Source organism: Spermophilus citellus (assembly GCF_964194105.1).
Source record: "Spermophilus citellus genome assembly, chromosome: 8".
Taxonomy (NCBI): Eukaryota; Metazoa; Chordata; class Mammalia; order Rodentia; family Sciuridae; genus Spermophilus; species Spermophilus citellus.
In genome coordinates, this window is record NC_138189.1 from 121,862,977 (window position 1) to 121,885,266 (window position 22,290).

The 22,290-nt window shown below is 37.4% G+C and overlaps 1 protein-coding gene across 1 annotated transcript in view; it reads left to right on the top strand.

Moving 5' to 3' along the window:
- The window catches only part of SPMIP2 (sperm microtubule inner protein 2), a gene marked incomplete at both ends in the record, with an annotated part of 83,975 nt that overhangs the window by 21,381 nt on the left and 40,304 nt on the right, over positions 1 to 22,290 (top strand). The gene's annotated exons all lie outside the window — the stretch shown is intronic.

The window sequence follows — 22,290 nt, forward strand, 5'->3', positions numbered from 1 at the left end:
TGTGGCTCAGAGGTAGAGCACTTGCATCATATGTGTGAGGCACTAGGTTCAATTCTCAGCACGACTTATAAATAAATGAATAAAATAACCCAATTAAAAAAATATTAATAAAAAAGAATCAGAACACCAGCATTGTTAGCCTGGGTACACTAATTAATGATGTAAGCTGCTAGGTTGGCATGTCCACCCTTTCAGAACCAACTGCAATAGTATGATGCCATGGTTTAATTAAAATCACATTAAAAGCACTTAGAGGAATTGTTAAGTCTCAGATTGCTAGGTCCCACAAACAGAGTTTCTGTTTTCGAGACATAAGGTGGGTAAAGCCTAAGATTTTTGTACTTGTAATAAATTCCTGAGTGAGCTTATGTAATAAGTCAGTAGAGCACATGTTGAGAACCAGTGATATAATGAATGAATGAACCATGCTGTAATCAGGAAAGTGTCTGTAAGAGTAGCGTGTGGGAGTCGGTTTACACCTGCTTGACAGAGTGGATTATTAACAGCATCTCTTTCCAACTTTATATTCAGTGACATTACATTGGTAGTTTGAAATTGGCCATGGTGGGAATATTTATACCATAAAAACTAGTAAATGCTAAAACTTCCTTTTCCCCTGGAGAGCTAGTTGTTGGACATTTGCCAAGTAAACTTATGCTGTAGACGCAGGGCAGAAAGGAAATGTTGGATGATCTAATGTCTAATGCAATATTTCTCAGATTTACTTCATTCATATTTCTTGAGTCCTGGCAACATAACCACAGCAATATTTTTTCAATTTTAATGTGTTGAAAGAATGGAATTCAGGAAATAAAATGCATTCTTGGATTAAAGCAGACAATGAACTGTGGTTTCATATGCCAATTGCTCAAATAAATAGCCAACATTTGATTCATTTTATAAATGTGTCTTAAAATTAAAACAAGAACATGACCATAGACCAGTAATGTATGTACCAGTTCATGTTGAATGTATATACCAGTTCATCCTCCTTCTCATCATGTAACATTTACTGACTGCTTAAAATAGGCACTATTATAGATTCTTTTTTTAAAAAAAATATTTTTTAGTTGTAGTTGGACACAATATCTTTACGTATTTATTTTTATGTGGTGTTGGGGATCGAACCCAGGGCCTCTCCCGTGCTAAGCGAGTGCTCCACCACTGAGCCACAACCCCAGCCCATAAATTCTTTACATAAATTATTTAATTTAATCTTATGAAACTCTGTGGTATAAATATTATTGTCTCCACTTTACAGATTTTTAAAAAATGGTCACAGTTATAGGTATTTGATACCTATTATCAATGTGTCTGTGGAATACGAAACAGTCATATATCAGATAATCTCCATATAATATCCTGGAAACTTCAAAAATAGCATTTATTTTCTTTCTTTTTAAAAATTAATTAATTAATTTGTTCTAATCAGTTATACATGACAGCAGAATGCTCTTCAATTCATTGTACACAAATGGAGCACAATTTTTAACTTCTCTGGTTGTATGTAAAGTAGGATCACACCATCCGTGCAAACATACATGTACCTAGGGTAATGATATCCATCTAATTCCACCCCATGCCCCCTCCCCTCCTTACCCTCCCCTTTAGCCAATCCAAATTTCCTCCACTCATTCCATGCCTCCCCCTCAGTTATGGATCAGCACCCACTTATCAGAGAAAACATTTGGCCTTTGGTGTTTGGGGATTGGCTTACTTTGCTTAGCATGATATTCTCTAACTTCGTCCATTTACCAGCAAATGCTATAATTTTATTCTCTTTGAGTGCTGAGTAATATTCCATTGTGTATATATACCACAGTTTCTTTATCCATTCATGTATTGCAGGGCATCTAGGTTGGTTCCACAGTTTGGCTATTGTGAATAGAGCTGCTATAAACCTTGATGTGGCTGCATCACTGAAGTATGCTGTTTTTAAGTCCTTTGGGTATAGAACAAGAAGTGGGATAGCTGGATCAAATGGTGGTTCCATTTCAAGTTTTCTGAGGAATATCCATACTGCTTTCCAGATTGGTTGCACCAATTTGTAGTCCCACCAGGAATGTGAGGGTTCCTTTACCCCCACATCCTCACCAACATTTATTGTTTCTTGCATTCTTAATTATTGCCAAAATAGCATTTCTTTAAAATAATTTACTGGAAACAATTACATCATCATCATCATCATCATCATCATCATCATCACTGGCAATTGAACTCAGGGGCACACTACTACTGAGTCATATCCCCAGCCTTATTTTGTATTTTATTTAGAGACAGGGTCTCACTGAGTTGCTTAGTGACTTGCTTTTGCTGAGACTGGCTTTGAACTCTTGATCCTCCTGCCTCAGCCTCCTGAGCTGCTGGGATTTTAGGCCTGCACCACTGCACTGGGCACATGATTATTATTATGTTATGATCACTATATTTTAAATATATTCTTTTTAAATATGTTCTTTTTAAAAAAGAACACACCGCCAGCATCGATACTTTCATAGAACAACTCTGGCATTCTAGAGAAAGTAATGATAAATATTGACTTAATAAAATTAAACATAATTGCTTACAAACCCTAATTCTGCTCTTTTATTATAATTATTTATATATAGTAATTATACCAGTTAACTGTTTCACTGTGGTGTTTCCCTAAGTCCACATATAATATTTTGATCACGTCTACCCTCCCTTCTATTCCCTTGCCCCCTCCTTCCAGCTCCACTTCCTCTTCCCTCTTTCACTTTAGGTCATCTTTATTTATTTCAGGCAGAAATAAATGCAATCGAGACTAAAAGAACAATACAGTACAAAGGATCAATGAAACAAAGCTTTGGTTCTTTAAAAAGATAAACAAAATTTATGAACATTTAGCTAAACCAACCAAAATAAAGAGAGAAAAGATCCAAATATATAAAATTAGAGATAAAAAGGGTTTATTACAAAAGATACCACTGAGGGCTGGTATCATAGCTGACTGGTAGAGACGTGTGAGACACTGGGTTCAATCCTCAGCACCACATAAAAATAAATAAATAAATAAATAAATAAAAAAATAAATAAATAAATAAATAAAGGTATTGTGTCCATTTACAACTAAAAATATTTAAAAACTATATACCAATAAATTGGAAAATCTAGAAGAAATGGATAAATTTCTGGAAATATAAGACCTATGGAAATGAATCAAGAGTTCATAATAAAACTGAATAGATCAATAACAAGCAATGATTTGAAGTAGCAGTAAAATGTCTCCAAAAAAAGACAAGCCCAGAAACAAACTAATTCACTACTAAATTTTACCAGAGTTTTAAAGAATTAATGCCAATGCTCCTCAAACTAGCCCATAAAATAGAAAGACAAAGAATGCTTTCAAATTCATTCTACAAAATCAGTACTACTCTATACCCAAACCTGATAATAACATAACAACAAAAAAAGAAAATTATGGACCAATAGCCTTAATATGAACATAGATGAAAAAATTCTTGGGCTGGGGATGTGGCTCAAGCGGTAGCGCGCTCGCCTGGCATGCGTGCGGCCCGGGTTCGATCCTCAGCACCACATACCAACAAAGATGTTGTGTCCGCCGAGAACTAAAAAATAAAAAAAAAAAAAAGAAAAAATTCTTAATAAAACCCTAACAAATAAAATTCAATAGCACATTGAAAAGTTCATATATAGCCAGGCATGGAAGGGCCTGCCTGTAATCCCAGTGACTCAAGAGATCTTCAAGTTCAAGGACTGGGGTGGTAGCTCAGTGGTAGAGCATCTGCCTCACATGTGTGAGGCACTGGGTTTGATCCTCAGCACCACATAAAATAAATAAATAAAGATATTCTGTCCATCTACAACTAAAAAAGAAAAAAGAAAAAAAGAAAGAAAGTAAGAAATCTTCAAGTTCAAAACCAGCCTCAGGGATTGTCAAGTGCTGGTGTCTTCCGGCAGCCCACCATAGTCACTGGGTTAGAACATTGAAAAAATTAAAGGCCTTGTCTTAGAATTTAAGTTCCAAAGGAGCCATAAACGAATACATATAGTGCGAAGTGCTCTGAGGTGTTTTTATACCATGAAAATATTACTTGTCCAAGTAATATTGTGAGCTACAAAAATGATGTACCACATTGACATATAGTGATTTTATAGCTTCCTGAGTTTTGTTCACTTCTTCTTAAAGATCTTGCTGAATTGTTTAGGGCATCGTGAAATTGCTTTGAACTCGGGATCCTCCTGCCTCAGCCTCCCAAGCCACTGGGATTACAGTGTGAACCACCCCATCCAACCTGGTGTAAAGCTTTGCTGAAATGCCCCTCACATCAAATACAAGCTCATAAGTGTTAAGACACTAAAAGAAGATACGCCACCACCCTGAGGCACTGGACGTCAATATGTATCTACATGCGTCTGTGCTCAAGTGATGTTAGTAAGATCAAGCTTCAGTTTGTAACCTCTACCTAACTCCTTAATAGTTGAAGTAAATTCTGTACCTCTAAATGCAAAAAAAAAAAAAAAAAAAAAAGCCAGCCTCAGCAACTTAGCAAGTCTCTAAGCAACTTAGTGAGACTCTGTCTCAAAATAAAAAATAAAAAGGGTGCAGCAATCATATACCATGATCAAGTTGATTTCATTTCGTGGATGCAAGTATGGTTCAACATATGCAAATCAATAAGCATCATACAAGCACATAAATAGAATCAAAGATAAAAATCACATGATCATCTCAATACATGCAGAAAAGGCCTTTGATAAAATTCAACACCCCTTCAAATAAAAGCTTAGAATAAACTAGGAATAGAAGAAACCAACCTCAACTTAAAGGTTATATATGACAAATCCATAGTCAGTATTATACTGGGGGTTTGAATGGGGAAAATTAAAAGCATTTTCTTTAAAATAAGGAACAAGACAAGGGTGGGTGTCTATTTGTTACTCATTTTCCATGGAACAAAATCTCAGTTCTTTAACCCTCCAGAGCAGATCAATAATCACACTAGAGGTCCTTGGGACAGTGACGGGAGGAACCGGGAGCTGAGCTCTTAGGTCAGTGCCCTGCCTCTAGCCAACAAAGGAGTGATGTACTTTCATAAAATGGGAAGGGTCAGGTTGATTAATAAGTGGGAAGAACAGCTGGGCAAGGTGGCTCACACCTGAAATACTAGCGACTTAGAAGGCTGAGACAGGGGCATCAAGAGTTCAAAGCCAGCCTCAGCAATGGTGATGTGCTAAGCATCTCAGTGAGACCTTGTCTCTAAATAAAACACAAAATAGGGCTGGGGATGTGGCTCAGTGGCTGAGTGCCCCTGAATTCAATCCCTGGACCCCTCTCTCACTAAAAGGGTGGGGGGACACACATATGAATTCTTCAGGAAGTCACTGCTATATCTCCGAGAGTCTTGTCTCCCAGTCTTGTTTGACCATGTTAATTTTATTTTTTTCTGGAGGTTACCATGGAACTTGTAAACTGTAATGGCGTAGGCAGGAGTTTTACTATGGAAATGAATTAAAAATGAGAGTGGAGGGCAAACTCAGGTCAAGATGGTGTCCAAACTAGTTTAGAAGAGCTTGGTTTTGCTGAACCCAGCATCCTACTTCTGCCTTCAGGTTTTAAGATGATGGTGATTTCCTATTTTTTTTTCTTCCCCACAGAAACTCACCATCATAAATCATTCATTGGTGGTGCACGTGCTGTTCATGCTAGGGTGGTTGGACTGGGGTCCAAAAAGGGAGCACAGGGAAATCAAAAGAAGGGCGAAGACAAGAGGGGAAAAAAGAAAAAAATAGGAAAATGCATGGCAGAGGGTAACCCTCTCACCATTCTTATTCAGTATAGTATTTGAAATTTTAACCAGCACAATCGGGCAAGAGAGAGAAATAAAGGGATATAAATAGGAAAGGAGGAAGTCAAATTATCCTTGTTTGCAGATGAGAAGATTCTTCTTTTGAGCTATGTTGCTCAAACAGAGAACCTCAGCCCTCTTTCACTACAGGTGGACATTATCAATGTTTGTCTGATTTCCTAACATCTGTGATTCCCTGAGATTTATAGCTATGTAAGACATATTTGAATATATGTATCATTATTATGTTATTATCAGCCTATGATTGCTCTGACTTAAAAACTTAAAGATTATTTTGTAACCATTTGATCACAACCAAAACAAATCCTGGGTGTTTCTGTCACTTAGTATTTCACACAATTCATCTTTCATGCTCAGTTGTTTTGTTCAAAGCCTTAATATGACCAAAAATGAATATTAGGTTGAATAATAATAAAAAAAAAAAAAACTAGAAATTCTCAGGATGACGGCATGTGCAAAATGTACTGGAGGGAGTGCAATCTCACTTTAGAAGGCATCCTACTGCGAGCAATTAGCTACAGAAACCTGGGGGGCCTGTTTCATGGATGAGTAACAAGTTGAAAATTACATTGCACTGGTAAGGCGTGGGACATTCATCTATAAGTTAAAGCCACTGGCTTTCCCACGGCATAAATGTGGTTGCTCAAATTAGTTTCATTTTGGTCTTCGGAATGATCTCTTCTATATTACCTCTGTCTGACTCTTCAGCCAATTTTATGCTAAACACCTAGCCCTTGCTACCATTGTAACAAGTTTTTCAAATCTTACTGAGCCACAGTTATAATTATCCACCAGCTTCATATATATAGAATTTCAGTTTCTAAACTCTAGACCAGCACTGTTAAAGAGAAATAGAATTTGAACTACATACATAGTACAAAATTTCCTAGGAGTCACATTAAAAGAAAAAAAAAAGTTAAACAGATGAGATAATTTTGTAACAAGTGAAAAATAACTTTAATAATGTATGTTGTTTAATTCAACATATTTAAATTATTATTTCATAATATCAATATTGAAAATATTAACAGAACAATTTGCATTATTTCTTTTGTATGAAGTCTTTGAAATTGGGTGTATTTTACTTACTAGAGCACATCTCAATTTGGCTATCCACATATCAAGTACTTAAGAGTCACATGTGGCTAATGGCTACTGGAAATTGCAGTTATAGACCTTAAATAAAGCCCAGGCTAGCCTGGGGCTCAGTGCTAGAGAGCTTGCCTAGATGCATAAGGCCCTGCGTTTGATCCCCAATAACACAAAAAGTAAATAAAGCTCAGGTTAACATCATCTTGAAACATCCAAATATTCAACACCCCAACTGATGGTTTTTTTAAACTAAGTTTCTGAAAGGAAGTATTAATTAAACATTCTTGACTTGGTAGCTTCAAAATGGGGTTGAATAATTAATATTAAGATGAATAATAATGGATTAATTATACTGAAGAACAACTAGAAACTTACTGTGTATAAACAAAAGGAGTGAATTTATGAAATTTGTGATACCATGGAAAAATAGAACCACCAAGTTTGATGCCCAAATATCATTATGTATAATCTGGTAGGGCCACTCCTAGAATTCCTAAAAAGGAATGATTAGAAGGTATGTAATATGATAATAGCTATGATAATATGTGCCAGGTATAGAACCAGACATGAAGTACACATACAAAAAAACGATATCTTGCTTAATTATCTCCCTCCCCAGCCCAGCAAGGGTGCTTTACCATTGAACTACACTCCCAACCCCTTTTGATTTTTTTTTATTTTGAGCCTTTTTATTATTTTATTTAATTTTATTTATTTTTTTTTCAGTAAGTTGCCCAGGCTGGCCTCAAACTTTTGATTCTCCTACCTCAGGCTCCCAAGTAGCTGAGATTACAGGGGTGCATTACTGAGCCAGACTATTGCTTCATTCTTGTAATAAGTGTATGAGGTTGTTAGCTACAGTTTCACTTTTCAGGTAAAGAAAAGGAATCTCAGACCAAAAGTATTTTGATGAAAGTTACAAGCCTATTGTGATACAGAGTTCAGATGAACTATGGTCCATTCTCTTTTTTTTTTTCCACATCATGATGCCTCTCAATAAAACAAAACAAATGAACCAGGAATTGGTTTGCTATAAACCAGTGCAAACCCCAAAATGTTGAGGGAAAGGCCAGAGTGTGAATTATACATGGAGAGTGATAGAAATTTGGTGGGGAGAAATAACATGTTTCATCATTTCCCTCTATCGTAGACAGAAGAAGGAAAAATTGAAGAAAGAGAAAACAATGGTTTTCTGGGGTGATCAAAAATGTGCTTCCATGGAGAATGAAGCTTTAGAGGAAAATGGAAATTGAAGAAGTGGGAAATACTGAATGCATAGATGTGATCGATGAGTACAACCAAGGGACCCAAGATGGGAAAAAATAATTTAGGTCATTATTACAGTGTGGCTTTCAAACTTTTCTGACTGCAGCCCACAGTAAGAAATATATTTTTACACAGGGACCAGTTAACAAACACTGTGAGTGTGTGTGTGTGTGTGTGTGTGTGTGTGTATGGACACAAATTTGGAAGCTTCACTAAAGAAGATACACAAGTGACAAGTAAGCATGAGGTGCTTAACATGATTGGTCACTAGAGAAATGCAATTAAAACTGCAAGGAAATACCACCAGTTGTGTCCCTGAAAAGTTCATGTGTGAGGCAATGCAAGAAAGTTCAGAGGTGAAATGATTGGGTTATAAAAGCCATAACTTAATTTGAGTGGTGATTGTAAACAGGTAAGGTGTGACTCGAGGAGGTGGGTCATTGGGGGCATGCCTTTGAGGTTTAGATTTTTTCTCTGGTGAACGGATCTCTCTAAGCTTCCATGTTGCCATGCCCTGAGCTGCTTTCCTCCTCTACACCCTTCCTCCATGATATTCAGCCTGACTTTGGGCACAGAGCAATGTAGTTGTCTGTCTATGGACTGAGACCTCTGCAACTTTGAGCCCCAAATAAACTTTTCCTCCTCTAAAATTGTTCTTGTTGGGTCTTTTGGTCACAGCAGTGAAAAAGCTGATTAACACAACACCATACACCTATTAGAATGAAAAAATTAAGAAGACCAACTCTACCAAGTTTTGGCAAAAGTGTGGAGGAAGTAGAACTCTCATATACTGCTGCTGGGAATGTAAATTGACACAATCACTTTTGAGAACAATTGGTTCAATTCAGAAGTTTCTTAAAAAAATTAATATACCTACCATATGATTCAGCCATTCTACTCCTAGGTATTTATAAAGTATATGTCCATGCAAAGATTTTTTATAAGTTTTTTTTTAATATCTATTTTCCAGTCGTAGTTGGACACAATACCTTTATTTTATTTATTTATCTTTATGTGGTGCTGAGGATCGAATTCAGGTCCTTGCACATGTTAAGTGAGCACTCTACCGCTGAGCCACAACCCCAGCCCCCAGGCAAAGATTTGTACTCAATATTCATAACAGTTTTATTTGTGACAACCCCAAGCGGTAAATAACCCCAAAATCCATCAAGAAGCAAATGGGTAAACATACTGTTGAGTATTCATACAATGAAATATTACTCAGGAACTAAAAGTAATAAACTATTGGTACATGTTATAATATGGATGATCTCAAAATTAATGTAAAAGCTGAACAAAAAAGAGTGATACCATACAATGCTATTATGTCAAATTCTAGAATATACAAACTATACTAACAAAGAGTAGAAAAGTTCCCATGCATAGACATAGAAAAAAGGGCAAAGAATCAGAGAAGATTTACAAATGGTCATAAAGAGACTTTTGGGAGTGACATTCTTGATCTTGATCGTAGTGATGTTCTAAGGACAGGATCACTAGATTTAGGAAATAAACATAGAGGGTACCCAGTCAAATTTGAATAGCAGATAAAAATATTAGTATATGTATAAACCATTTAATGTTCGGGATAAACTTAACCTAAAAATATGATTCATTGTTTATCTGAAATCCTAATTTAACTGGGCATCCTGTATCTTATCTAGCAACTCTGTTCATGTGTGTACATATATGTAAAAATGTACAGATTATACACTTTATATATATGCAGTTTTTTGTGTGTCAATTATACCTCAATGAGATTATTAAAAAAGAAACTGAGATGCTGGGGCTGTGGCTCCGTGGTAGCACACTTGCTTGGCATGTGTGAGGCACTGGGTTCGATTCTCAGCAGTGCATACAAATATAAATAAAGATCTATCAACAACTAAAAAAAATTTTTTTAAAATTAAAAAAGAAAGAAAGAAAGAAGCTGGGTTTAGCCAAGGAAGATGACATAACTTTGCTAGGTCCTGTCTATCAAAGGCAGGAAGGCTAAGATCAAAATCCAAGTGCTGTATTCCCTGTCCAAGTGTTCTTTTTTTCTTTTTTGGGTACTGGGGATTGAGTTCAGGAGGGCTTTACCACTGAGCTACATCCATAGCCCTTTGTACTTTTTATTTTGAGACAGGATCTCACTAAGTTGCCCAGGCTGGCCTTGAACTTGTGATCCTCCTGCCTCAGCCTCCCAAGTAGCTGGGACTATAGGTGTGCACCACCAGGCCTTACTTTCACTTCTATCACTAGTAAGTTGGTTCTAAAGGTTTTGTTCACATGGATGGAAAATTAGATCTTCAAAGTAAGGATATTCAGATATGGACTGACAAGGCAATTTAAATTATTTGATAAATCTCTGATGTCATGTGGTTTTATCCACCTGATACTTTATCTGTTCACAAATCCATATTAAAATCTAAAGTGCTGCAGCATAGTGAAATCCATTCTTGGAATGAATAAGGCCATTTCATTTCAATCTTCCTAATGATCTGGAAGCACACCCAGTCCCCTGGCTGAGAAAAGAAGGGTGAAAGTGCTAGAAAAAGGATACCAAAAAATTTAAAGAATCCTTGTGCTTACTTGCTTTTTACAATTAAATGTAACCAAGTAGCAGGTTTACCTATGTTTTTCTTATAGCATAGTTTTAGTCATTTTATTTGTTAATTACATAATATACAAGGTTAAAAAATGCCACTTAGCTGGTGTAAATTACCCTGGCATAAATTGAAATCACTTACTGCCATTTAGAAACAGATAAGTCTTTTCTTATGTACTATTTACCCAGGGAGTAGAGAAGGGAATTTCCTGCCATATTTCATTTAGGCTAAAAACTATCATTTTAATAAATTACATTTTAACTTGTGGGTAATTGAGATACTCTTTACTATTGAAGCCTGTGTTTAAAGTGGTAAATTTCTTTGCTTTTCTCTTTTTTGAAGCAAAGCTAGTATTAAGTCAATGGTACATTTAAACCCCTATCACCACAGAGTGGAGAATTTAGAGAACGATTTCCACTCAGTCCTCTGTGAGTTATGTTTTTCTCTTTGGATTAGGTGGTAATTACTATCATTATTCAGGGTAGCAAAGGAGCAATGCAGACACCTTCTCAGCTCTTTCCAGTGTGGATGAAACCAATTCAATTCTTACCATGTTATTATTTCCAATCTCTTTGTGTAATTTAGTATCCTTCCACTTTTTAATTTTTTATTGCATTGACAAATCCATTTTATATTTGCATCTTCTCACTGGTCACTTAAGACAACTCTGGAAAGAAAATGAATTATCACAAAGTCAGAAATTAGATGAGGTCAAACTGACACCAGAAAAGTAGAATAAAACAATACTCTTCATTAGGACATTATTAGGCAATTTAAAATGTACTCTTAAAAAAATAGTATACTCTGGATTGGAAATGTAGCTCAGTGTAGAGTACATGCATGCATTCTACATGTGGTTCAACAAAATATTAAAAAGGTAAAAATAAAGTTTATAAAAAGTAGACTCATGATTTCATGAGTCTGCAAAATTGTGCATTAAATAAAATATTTATTTTTGCAGTGAGATTGTCAACTATTGAACACAGAGAAGCTTCGTATCTAAAATATGCATGAGGGGTTGTGGCTTAGAGGTAGAGCACTTGCCTAGCACTTATGAGGCACTGGGTTCAATCCTCAGTACTACATAAAAATAAATAAAATAAAGGTACTGTGTCCATCTACAACTTAAAAAAATATTTAAATAGGCATGAGAGAGGTATAAGAGTATAAGATAAATTGTAAATATGACAAACACTTTAGATCAGAGATTAGGAAAACTCTGCCTCCTAGGCCAAATCTGGTTTGCCACCTGTTTTTGAAAGGTTAAAAATAGTTTTTCACTTTCTAATTTATGGAAAAGATTAAAAGAATAATATTTGTCACCTGTGTAAAGAATACAGATTTCTAATTTTAGGGCTGGGAATGTAGTTCAGTGGTAGAATGTTTGCTTAGTATGTTTAAGGCCCTGGGTTCCATCCCAAGCACCTCAAAAAATATTCTAATTTCAGTGTCCATAAGTTAGGTTTTATTGGAACATGAGTTAAATACTGTGTTTGATTACTCTAGTACAGTGGCAGGTTGAGTAGTTGCAACAGAAATGGTCCAGCCCGTAAGCTTGAAATATGCATTTTTCTGGTCCTGTTTTACAGAAAAGTCTAGTGGCTTTTCCTGTAGATCATAGAGTTCAACTATTGAGGAACATCTTTAAATTGCTCTCTCCCTTGCATTTGGAAAAGATGATGTCTCTGTATTATTACAATAGAAATACATGTCCTCAAGCATAATAGTACAAATGGCAAACAAACTATATTTTAGCAAAACAATTAAGAACCAAAGGAGAAAAAATTAGTGACTTCAAATAATTTCATATTTTATTGTTTTTGTGGTACTGGTGATTGAACCCAGGGGTGCTCTACCACTAAGCCACATCTCCAGCTCTTTTTATTTTGAGACAGGGTCACCCTAAGTTGCTGAGGCTGGCCTTGAACTTTGAAATCCTCCTGCCTCAGCCTCCCAAGCAGCTGGGGTTACGTGTGTGCACCACTACATGGAGCTTCATATGGTCTTAAAAATGGACTGAAAAGTAGAATCAAACTCATTCCATGTGAGTGTGTTTCCCATGAAGTGTTTTCTTTTATGATTTGAAGCTGTAATCCACAAGCTGGTATACCTTTCTCTTTTTAGAGAGCCTCCATTTTATGTGGGTATCTACATTGACCTCACATGACTCAGGATTAAAATCCTGATTCATGCAAGCTAGTCACTGAAATCCCAATCTTCTTGCCAGTGTTTGGTTTTAGGAAGTGATGAATGACTCAATTCTGGCAGAAATGAGAGAGGAATTTATCTGGGGCTTTCTAGGAAGTGCTTCTCTGCTGATTAAAAACAGATACACAGGACTAGGGACATAGCTCAGTGGTAGAGCACTTGCCTAGCATGTGCAAGGTCCTGGTTTGATCCCTAGCACCACAAAACAGACACACACACACACACCCTGTTGGAAGTTTTTGTATCTGCATATGGTTGCTGGCACTGTGATATCCTGCTTTGGACCTCAAAGGGAGCTCATCTGAAGACAACCTTATATTCAGAGGATGCAGCACACTTGGGTGGAAAGAACTCATGATTCTGAAACCATCATCGAGCTCCTGAATTAAGCAACACTGGATTCCTCCTATGCTAGAGTATCTTATTATATAACACAATTTTCCTTTATTATTTAATCCATTTTGCAATAAATTTCCTTTTACTTAGAGTATGCTTTTATTAGTTTTACACATACTTTTATTAGTCTTACACACACATGTCTTTGTGTGTGTATCTTTTTTTATGGCAATGTCGAATCTTTGTGTTTTTTTTTTTGTTGTTGTTGTTTTGTTTTGTTTTTTAATGGTAATGTTGAGAGCCCTGACACATAAATGATGAGAGTATCTTAGAGTAAAATTGATTACTCCCAATGTGGTGGCACACACTTGTAATTCCAGCTACTTGAGAGGCTGGGCAGGAGGATTAAAAGTTGGAAGCCAGCCTGAGGAGCTTAGCAAAACCCTGTCTCAACATAAAAAGTAAAAAAATCAAAAGGGCTGAGGATGCAGTTCAATGGTAGAGTACTTGGCTAGACTGTGAGCCTCTGCATTCAGTCCCCAGTCTTGCAAAAACAAGCAAACAAAAAAGACTCTATTATGCATATTTATACTAGAAAGATTCTCAGTCAAAAACAATATTAGAACATGATTTATTTTCTACTTGGATCTCCTCTTCTGGTGAGATAGATATGTCAAGAGCCACCTAGTTGTAAAGTTTTATCAGGATAATGAATCAGTTTTATTTTCTGAGTAGAAGTAGTCCTGGAATTTGTAGAAAGTTTTTAATCCTGCCTTCTTTCTTTACTCACCTAGAAAAACATGGAATTTTTTATTTTTGGATTGCATAAGCAACATTAGTGGTATAAAGTAGTCCTTTTTTTAAACAAATATTAACAAACATATTAGTCATATTTCCATCACTGTGACCAAAATACCTGACAAGAACAATTGAGAGGAGGAAAAGATTATTTTGGCTCACAGTCTCAGAAGTTTTATTCCATAGTTGACTGGCTTCACCACTCTGGGCCCAAGATGAGGCAGAGCATCATGGCAGAAGGGTACGACAGACGGAAGGTGCTCAGTGCATGACATTCAGGAAGCAGAGAAAGAACACTAAGGAGCCAAAGATAAAATATAAACCCCAAAGTCACATCCCCAGTGACCTAACTTCCTGTAGCCACACCCCACCTGTGTACAGTTCATTCAAGTTCAAAGAGCTCTCTTAATCTGATCATTTCATATTCTGCTTGAACACAGGAGCTTTTGTGGGCCACCTCATATCCAAACTATAACACCAAGCTTAAGCTTGGGATAGTGCAAATTCCTAAAGGGGTTGGCTTGACAAGCAGACAAAACATACACTCCTGAAACATCTAGGAAATATCAGCATGTGCATGAAACAGATCAAACAATAAATAAATGTTTGTTATAAAGAGCAGAAAATGTGTCCTAAAGAAGATAAGCATGGTCCTTTTTAGATTGTACAGAAAACCAGAAAAACATGTTCATACTGAATTAGCACTAGGCACTTAATAAGGTGCTAATATTATTTGAACTATTGGTTGAAATGTGCATAAGCATTATGTGTATTCTTTCTTATTTATTTATTTATTTATTTATTTATTTATTTATGATACTGGGGATTGAATTCAGGGGCTGTCCACCACTGAGCTACACTCCCAATCCTTTTTACTTTTAATTTTGAGACAGAGTCTCACTAAGTTGCTTAGAGTCTTGCTAAGTTGCTGAGACTGACCTGAAACTTGCGATCCTCCAGCCTCAGCCTCCCAAATTGCTGGGATTACAGGCATAGGCCATCACTTGGATTCTCTAATACTTTATAACTCCAAGTCCCAATCTCTAATTCAATGCATAATTATCATATCACTTATCTTATTGTTAGATTAATCCCTTTATAGTATTGGAAGCATTCTGACTAGAAACTGTGACTCAGGTAACCCACAAACAGGTTTATCATTTGAGAAAAAAACCTAATGCATGTACAAAGGAAGTTTCTGCCTAATGTTTATTTGGCTCATTCAGAAACTTGACAAGCCACGTCATTCAGTTTGGACCCATTGCGTAATTGTACTGACTGGATTAAATGTAGCATTTAAAAATTTTCCAGTCCACGAGTCCATCCTGTGGTCACTGTTAGAGCTGGAGAGGTTTATTCACATGAGGACTTGAGGCATTTCGTCTCTAACATTGTCCTCTCTTGCTCCCTACCTACATGTGTCAAATATGCCCATTAGAGTTCATTTCATAGTTCCACATTCCCAGCACTGTCCTATGACCCGTGCCTGGGCTTGATTCCCCTGACAAGCTGTTCTGCACTGCATATCTGCAATGGCCAAATTATGCCGTTGTTTGTCAACAGATTATCAAAATGTATTTACTAAAATACCCATTTTCACATTCTATGTGATTCCTTTTGATTTATTTCCTTGGTATATTTCATTTTGGTCACTGAGATGTAGGATTGGCCTCATGAGGCAATATTATAGAATGAAGTAACATTACTATGAGCTCTTGTCCTTCTCTTGTCCTTCTCTCTGCTTCTTGCTGTCTTGCTGCCCCAAGATTTTTTTTCTTTTAACATTTTATCTCTGAGAACTTCTGTAACATTTAGTTTACTATGTGACAAATGATTTGAATTTTTTTTGTCTGAAAATGTCTTTTATTTCCCCCTAATTTCCTGAAGAAATACTAGATATAGAATTCTGGGTTGACAGGTCTTTTGTTTTTAGGAACTGAAAGTAATTGCTCTACTTCCTCTGGCCTCTGGTTTCAGATGAGAAAACCCTGTCATTTGAATTTTGGTTCCCTATAGAGAAAAAGGAATTAGGATATAAAGTACCCATCTTTTTTTGGGACAGAGGCCACTATAGTTCAAAAGAGCAGGTCTCAGGATAGTGGGGACAGTTCCTCTCTGAAGCATGGCTCACGTGAAGGATTTCAGGAATCACTTTTCTCATTAACACCTGAAAAGAGGACTTGTAGAAAAGCATCTTGAATCATCCCCTCGACTCTAGAAAGAATTACCTCATCTGAGAGCACAAGTGGGCTTACAGATAGAATGTGGAGCTTCTGTCAGATGAAGATAAGACACTTTCTAAATCACAACAAGCTAATGGCATGGCTCTAGAAGAGGCAGGTTTTGCAACAGGAATGTTTTATGTCCAGAAGATGGAGCTGGCAAAAGTAAATTGCTAGCTTTGTAAGAAAACTAGTTTCTGTTAATATTGGGTTCCATATTGAAAGACACATTCCTCACTAATGTGTACTATGCCAGTGATTCCACTGAGTTCCAGCCTCTGTTCTAAGCTCTTAAAAACTTTTTTAAAATTTAATATCCCACAAAAACTCTGAGAAGTTACCAGTATTATAAACATGCATCTTTGTTTTCTGTTTTCTTTGCAATGCTAGAGATTGAACCCAGGGCCTAGTGTATGCTAGGCAAGCACTTTACCACTGAGCTACACCCTCAGCCCCAGCCAATATTATTTTTATAGTTAACAACTTAAGTTTGGATCTGTTAGAATTAGTTGGGATTCTATTTTAGTTCTATGTTCTCTCAATGCCTATATAATGTTGCAGCTATACTGCCTTCTTGCTATCATTGGGTAAATATTATGACACCAACATGTAGCAGTCAGTCAGTTGGATAGATGGTATTTCGTGTTGTATCATGCTCTAGACTATTTAAAACAGTTTCCTAACCTTGTGACTATTGCATTTGGGGCCAGGTAATTCTGTGTTAGAGGGAAGAAAACTTTGCTGTGTGTAGTAGAGTATTTTGTACCATCCTTGAACCACAGGAGCAAACATCCCCAGTTGTAATAACCCAAAATGTCTTTGGTTGTTGTTAGGGACCACTGAATGATAAAATCACCCCTAGTTGATAATCACAGGCCTCGAACTACGGAAATATGTTGTTTTGCAAATTTAAAAATATACACCACATCTAGAAGGTTTAAAAGTCTTAATAATTTTAAAATAAATTTGTGATTATTTATTTATTTATTTATTTATGGTACTGGGGATTGAACCCAGGGGCACTCAACCGCTGAGCACATCTCCAGCCCTATTTTATATTTTATTTAGAGATGGGGTCTCACTGAGTTGCTTAGGACCTCACTGTTGCTGAGGTTGGCTTTGAACTTGTGATCCTGCTGTCTCAGCCTCCCAAGGGATTACAGGCATGCACCACCTAAATTTGTGACTTTTAATTGATGGTTACTTGGTAAGTCAAGGTTAGGTGGATATGGACCAGACTCTCTGGAGGGTTGTTATTATAGTTTGGATATGAAGTGTCCCCCAAAATCTTCTGTGTTGAAGGTTTGGTCCCTAATACAGAGTCGGGCTTTTGGGAAGTCACTGAATCATGAGGACTTTCACCTCATCTGTAGATTAATCCATAGATAGAGGAATAGACTACTGGGAGGTGGTGGAAAATGTAGTAGGTCATGGGCAGTGTGCCCTAGAGGACTGTATCTTGTGCCAGGCCCCCTCCCACCTTCCTGATTCCCTCCCACCCCCTGCTGTGCCTACTAGCAGCCATGAGCTGAGCCCTTTTCCTCCACTATGTCTTCCACCAGGATGTTGTGTCTCATCCTCAGGCCCAAAGCAATGGAACCAGCCCCAACCATCAACTGAAACCTCTGAAACCATGAGCCAAAAACCAATCTTTCTTCCTCCAGATTGTATGAGGTATTTTGGTCACAGTGATGGAAAGTTGACTAACACAGTGGTTAAGTTCTTTTGACTACTTCATAAGCCATTTTGGTTGGTAGCTGGCATTAACATTTTAGTTGTTTTCTGGTGAGGTAGTATTTTCAGATTGTATATAATCAGATAGTGCTTGTATTATTATTTCAGAAATATCAAATGATATTCATTGTTAAGTAATTCTTGGTTTGTCTTCACACATTTTAGAACACAATTGCAATATTAAAGTCTTTATGATTTTTGTGGACAAAAATGGATGATATGTGAATTATAGCTTAGTAAAGTTAATGTTATAAATGAATGAGTGAATGAAAGAATGATTGAACATAGTGAAAAGCAGTTCTTCTGATTTTACCCTTTGGTGTCTTACCTTAAAGTCCAGAATAGAAGAATTTAAGACAGTTCTGAAAGTTAAATGGCTCATTAGATATTTAAAACAGCACTTACATCTTTCCAACATGAGTTTATATATCTTCAGTCTTATGATGGAATTCTCTAATTCATTTGCTCAATTAACAATTTGCTATATCCATTCAACATGTATTTCTTATGTGGATCTTCACACACACACACACACACACACACACACACACACGACAAACAACAAAAAACGAAAACCCCACAGCCACATTTCTAACTGTAGATGGCATTTCAGAGATAAGGGAGCAAGTAATTTGAGGACAAAGAGAGATGAGAGTAGAAGTTGGATCTGCCTACTGTCCTTAAAATCATAGTTTTTCCAGGGCACAAAAATAGAGGAATGTGGAATCATAATTCATGATACAGAGTTTCATGGTACATTTCCTTCCCTGTGACAATGTAGCTACTACACCAGAGCAAGAGTTAGGGATTATGACCCACATTAGATGACAACAGCTCCTTTTAAATATTATAGCTAAAAGTCATCCTGCTAGAGTTGGTGCCCAGACATGAAGGAAAACTTCAAAGAAGATAGAAAATGGGATGGATTTATTTATTAATTTTTATTAACCTAAGAGCAGCCAACTTCATTCTTGGCAAATGAGGGCTTGAGTTTGTGAAAAGAGGATGAAATGTCCAAGAAAACTTGCTGCAGGATGAAGAAACACTAGAAACATTCTGAGGGATATAGCAACAGTAGTCAATTAAACAAAGATGATACTTGTTAAGGGAAAAATAAAGAGACCAAAAGTTGGCATGAATTGGAAGATTTACTTTTAATCAGGGAATCCAATCCAGCAAAGTCTAGGCTCTGAAGAATGAGGTTTAGAAATGAAAACGTGGGTTACTTAAAGCCAAATGCCTTCAGAACTGTCTTATTTGAGAAACCATGTGCACTAGTAAGCTTTATATTACTATAACAAAATACTGGAGGCAAATTACTTAAAAATAGAAAAGGTTTATTTAACACACAGTTCTGAAAGTTCCAGTCCAATACCAGGTGGCCCGATTGATTTGGGCCCTTGAAGAGGGACGGGTGGCAATGGTTGGGAGCACATGTCAGAGAAAACTGCTCATGTCATGAGTCAGGAAGGAAAGGAACCAGAATCCCCAAATTCCCTTTGAAGGTACAACTTCAAGATCTCTAGATAAGGTCTTCTTACTCGGTCCCACCTCGAAAAGGTCCACATTACTTCCCAATAGCGCCACCTGGGGACAAAACCTTTAACACAAGGACTTTTGGAGAACACTATATTCAAACCATACACTGTGTTTTTGGGTGTTGCTATGGGTAGTGATAAGGGGATGTTTTGGTTAGGGAAACCCAGGTATGGCTGCAGGAGACCAGCTGTGATTGTGGGGGTTTACCTCCTACCATAGCCTACTCATGTCTCTGCTTCATAGGCAGGCACCTGAGTCAGCTACATAGCTTACAAGGCTAGAGCAGGGTCTTCCCAGGAAGACTGTGAGCCAGGAAGACTGTAACTAGCACTGTGCTGTGCACATTGCATTTTGCATCTCTAAAGCATATCTGAGGAGGCAGAGGCTTTGTGAAGTTTAATGACTTCACTAAGTCAGCCATGGAGCTGACTTAGTCTGGACACACACACACACACACACACACACACATTTCAGAACATGAGCACTTTCCAAAGTGCTTTGGGTTTCTGGTACTACGGTTGAAATGTGTCCCTTACAAATTCAGGTATTCAATACAAATTCAGGTATTCAAACATAATGGCCAATGTGATAGTAGTAAGAGGTGAGCCATTAGGTCATGAGGGGTCCTCCGTCATGAATGGGATTAAGACCCTTGTGAAAGAGGCATCACCTAGAAGTGTGCAGCTTGCTTGCCCTCCTGCCTCTTGCTAGGTGAGGACGCAGCAACCAGGTGCCATCTTGTAATCAGAAAGTGGCCCCCACCAGAGTCCAAACTTGCCCTGCATTGACTTGGACTCAATAGCTTCCAGAACTGTGAGCAAAAATAAATTCCTGTTCTTAATAAGTTACCCAATCTCAAACATTTTGTTATAGCAGCACAAATGAATCCAAACAGATGGCAAATAATGACTTAAAAAATTTATGGTAAAAAAAAAATTATGGCAGTCCACAGAATGAGGAATTAACGACAGATACACACTTACCCTCACTTTTTTTTCTTTTGGGGTACCAGGGATTGAACCCAGGGGCACTCACCCACTGAGCCACATCCCCAGCCCTATTTTGTATTTTATTTAGAGACAGGGTCTCACTGAGTTGCTTAGTGCCTTGCCATTGCTGAGGTGATCCTCCTGCCTCAGCCTCCTGAGCCACTGGTATTACCCTCACTTTTTTTTTATTTAGTTGTAAATGGACATAATAACTTTATTTTGTTTATTTAGGGTTTTTTTTTTTTAATGTGCTGCTTGGGATCAAACCCAGTGCTAGGCAAATAAATTCTCTACCACTGAGCCACAACCCCAGCCCTACCCTCACTTTTATAACAGTGTGTGGTGACAAAATTTTAACAACCGAAATATTATATAGAAGGTCATTATTGCCCCAAATCTTTCCATGTCTGTAGAATGCATATAAGTAACCTGATGGAGAAAAAAAAATCAATGTTTAAAATCAAATTTGGAGACTCTAGATTGCATAATTATAAACAGGTTTGCTTACCCCAGGACTCTCAGAACTCTGAATATGCTTTTGCAGGCTGGGAGTATCCAAAAGGCAGTGTTCCCAAATGTACTTGACTACGGAGCCTCTTCCCTTCCCATATACCTACATGGTATATTCATGGGATCAGTATTTGAGGAAACATGTGGGAATGCTCTGACCTAAATTCCAGCAAGACTAACACAGTTCTTCCATTATTTCACCCTGTTTAGAAGAGATTGCATTCATGTCTCTATGATGGGAGTCATACAGATGAAGAGAACAGTTTTTTGTACTCTGACAATTCTGCACCCAAGCCATTAGATCTAAGTGAAAACCTGAAGCAAATAAAATTGAAGCTACAAAGTGTTCATCAGGGGAAATTAGCTATTTGGTGAATACTCAGTGCATCCCGGGGAGCGATGGTGATTAGGAAGCTGTGAAAACACCTGCCCAAATCATGTGTCTGAACAATTCTCACGTTTGCAACCTGCCTGGAAAGCAGAGATGTCTCTTCTAATCACAGACTCAATAGCACATTGACCATCCCACAGGGACACCTGGGCCACGTGGCAGGGGCAGTGAATCCAAGCCCCTGCTCCTCTTGTGCTCCCTGCAGATGCTCAGCTCCCTGATCTGAGAGTAGAATGAAAGGAGCCATGTGGCCTCCAGGAGCCTGGGCAGTGACCTCCATGCAGTATTCTCCTCCAAGGTCTTAGGTGAACTTTTGGATTGAAAGCAGAAATTCCTTCTTTGTGTCCCTGATTTACCTATACAATCTTTTAAAAAATTACATTTATTTTTAAATTATAGGTGGATACAATATCTTTATTTTTATGTGGTGCTGCGGATCGAACCCAGTGCCTCACACGTGCTAGGTGAGCCCTCTACCTCTGAGCCACCCCTCCAGCCCTACCTATACAATCCATTTGGGTTCTGGAATTTTCAAAATTGTTCCTGGACAAGTGACTCCATTGTCTCTCTGTCATCTGTACCATCCTTCCAGAAGGACTAAGCTCCCCTTCATCACTTTTAAATCATTGACTCCAAGAACCACCTTTAAGTGATGTTTTCCCAGATGTCTGATTTTCCCCTGTTTCATTCACTTTCACTTTCATCCTTCATTTTTGTTCCTTGTCTGACATTTTAAATACCAATATTTATTAAACACCCCTG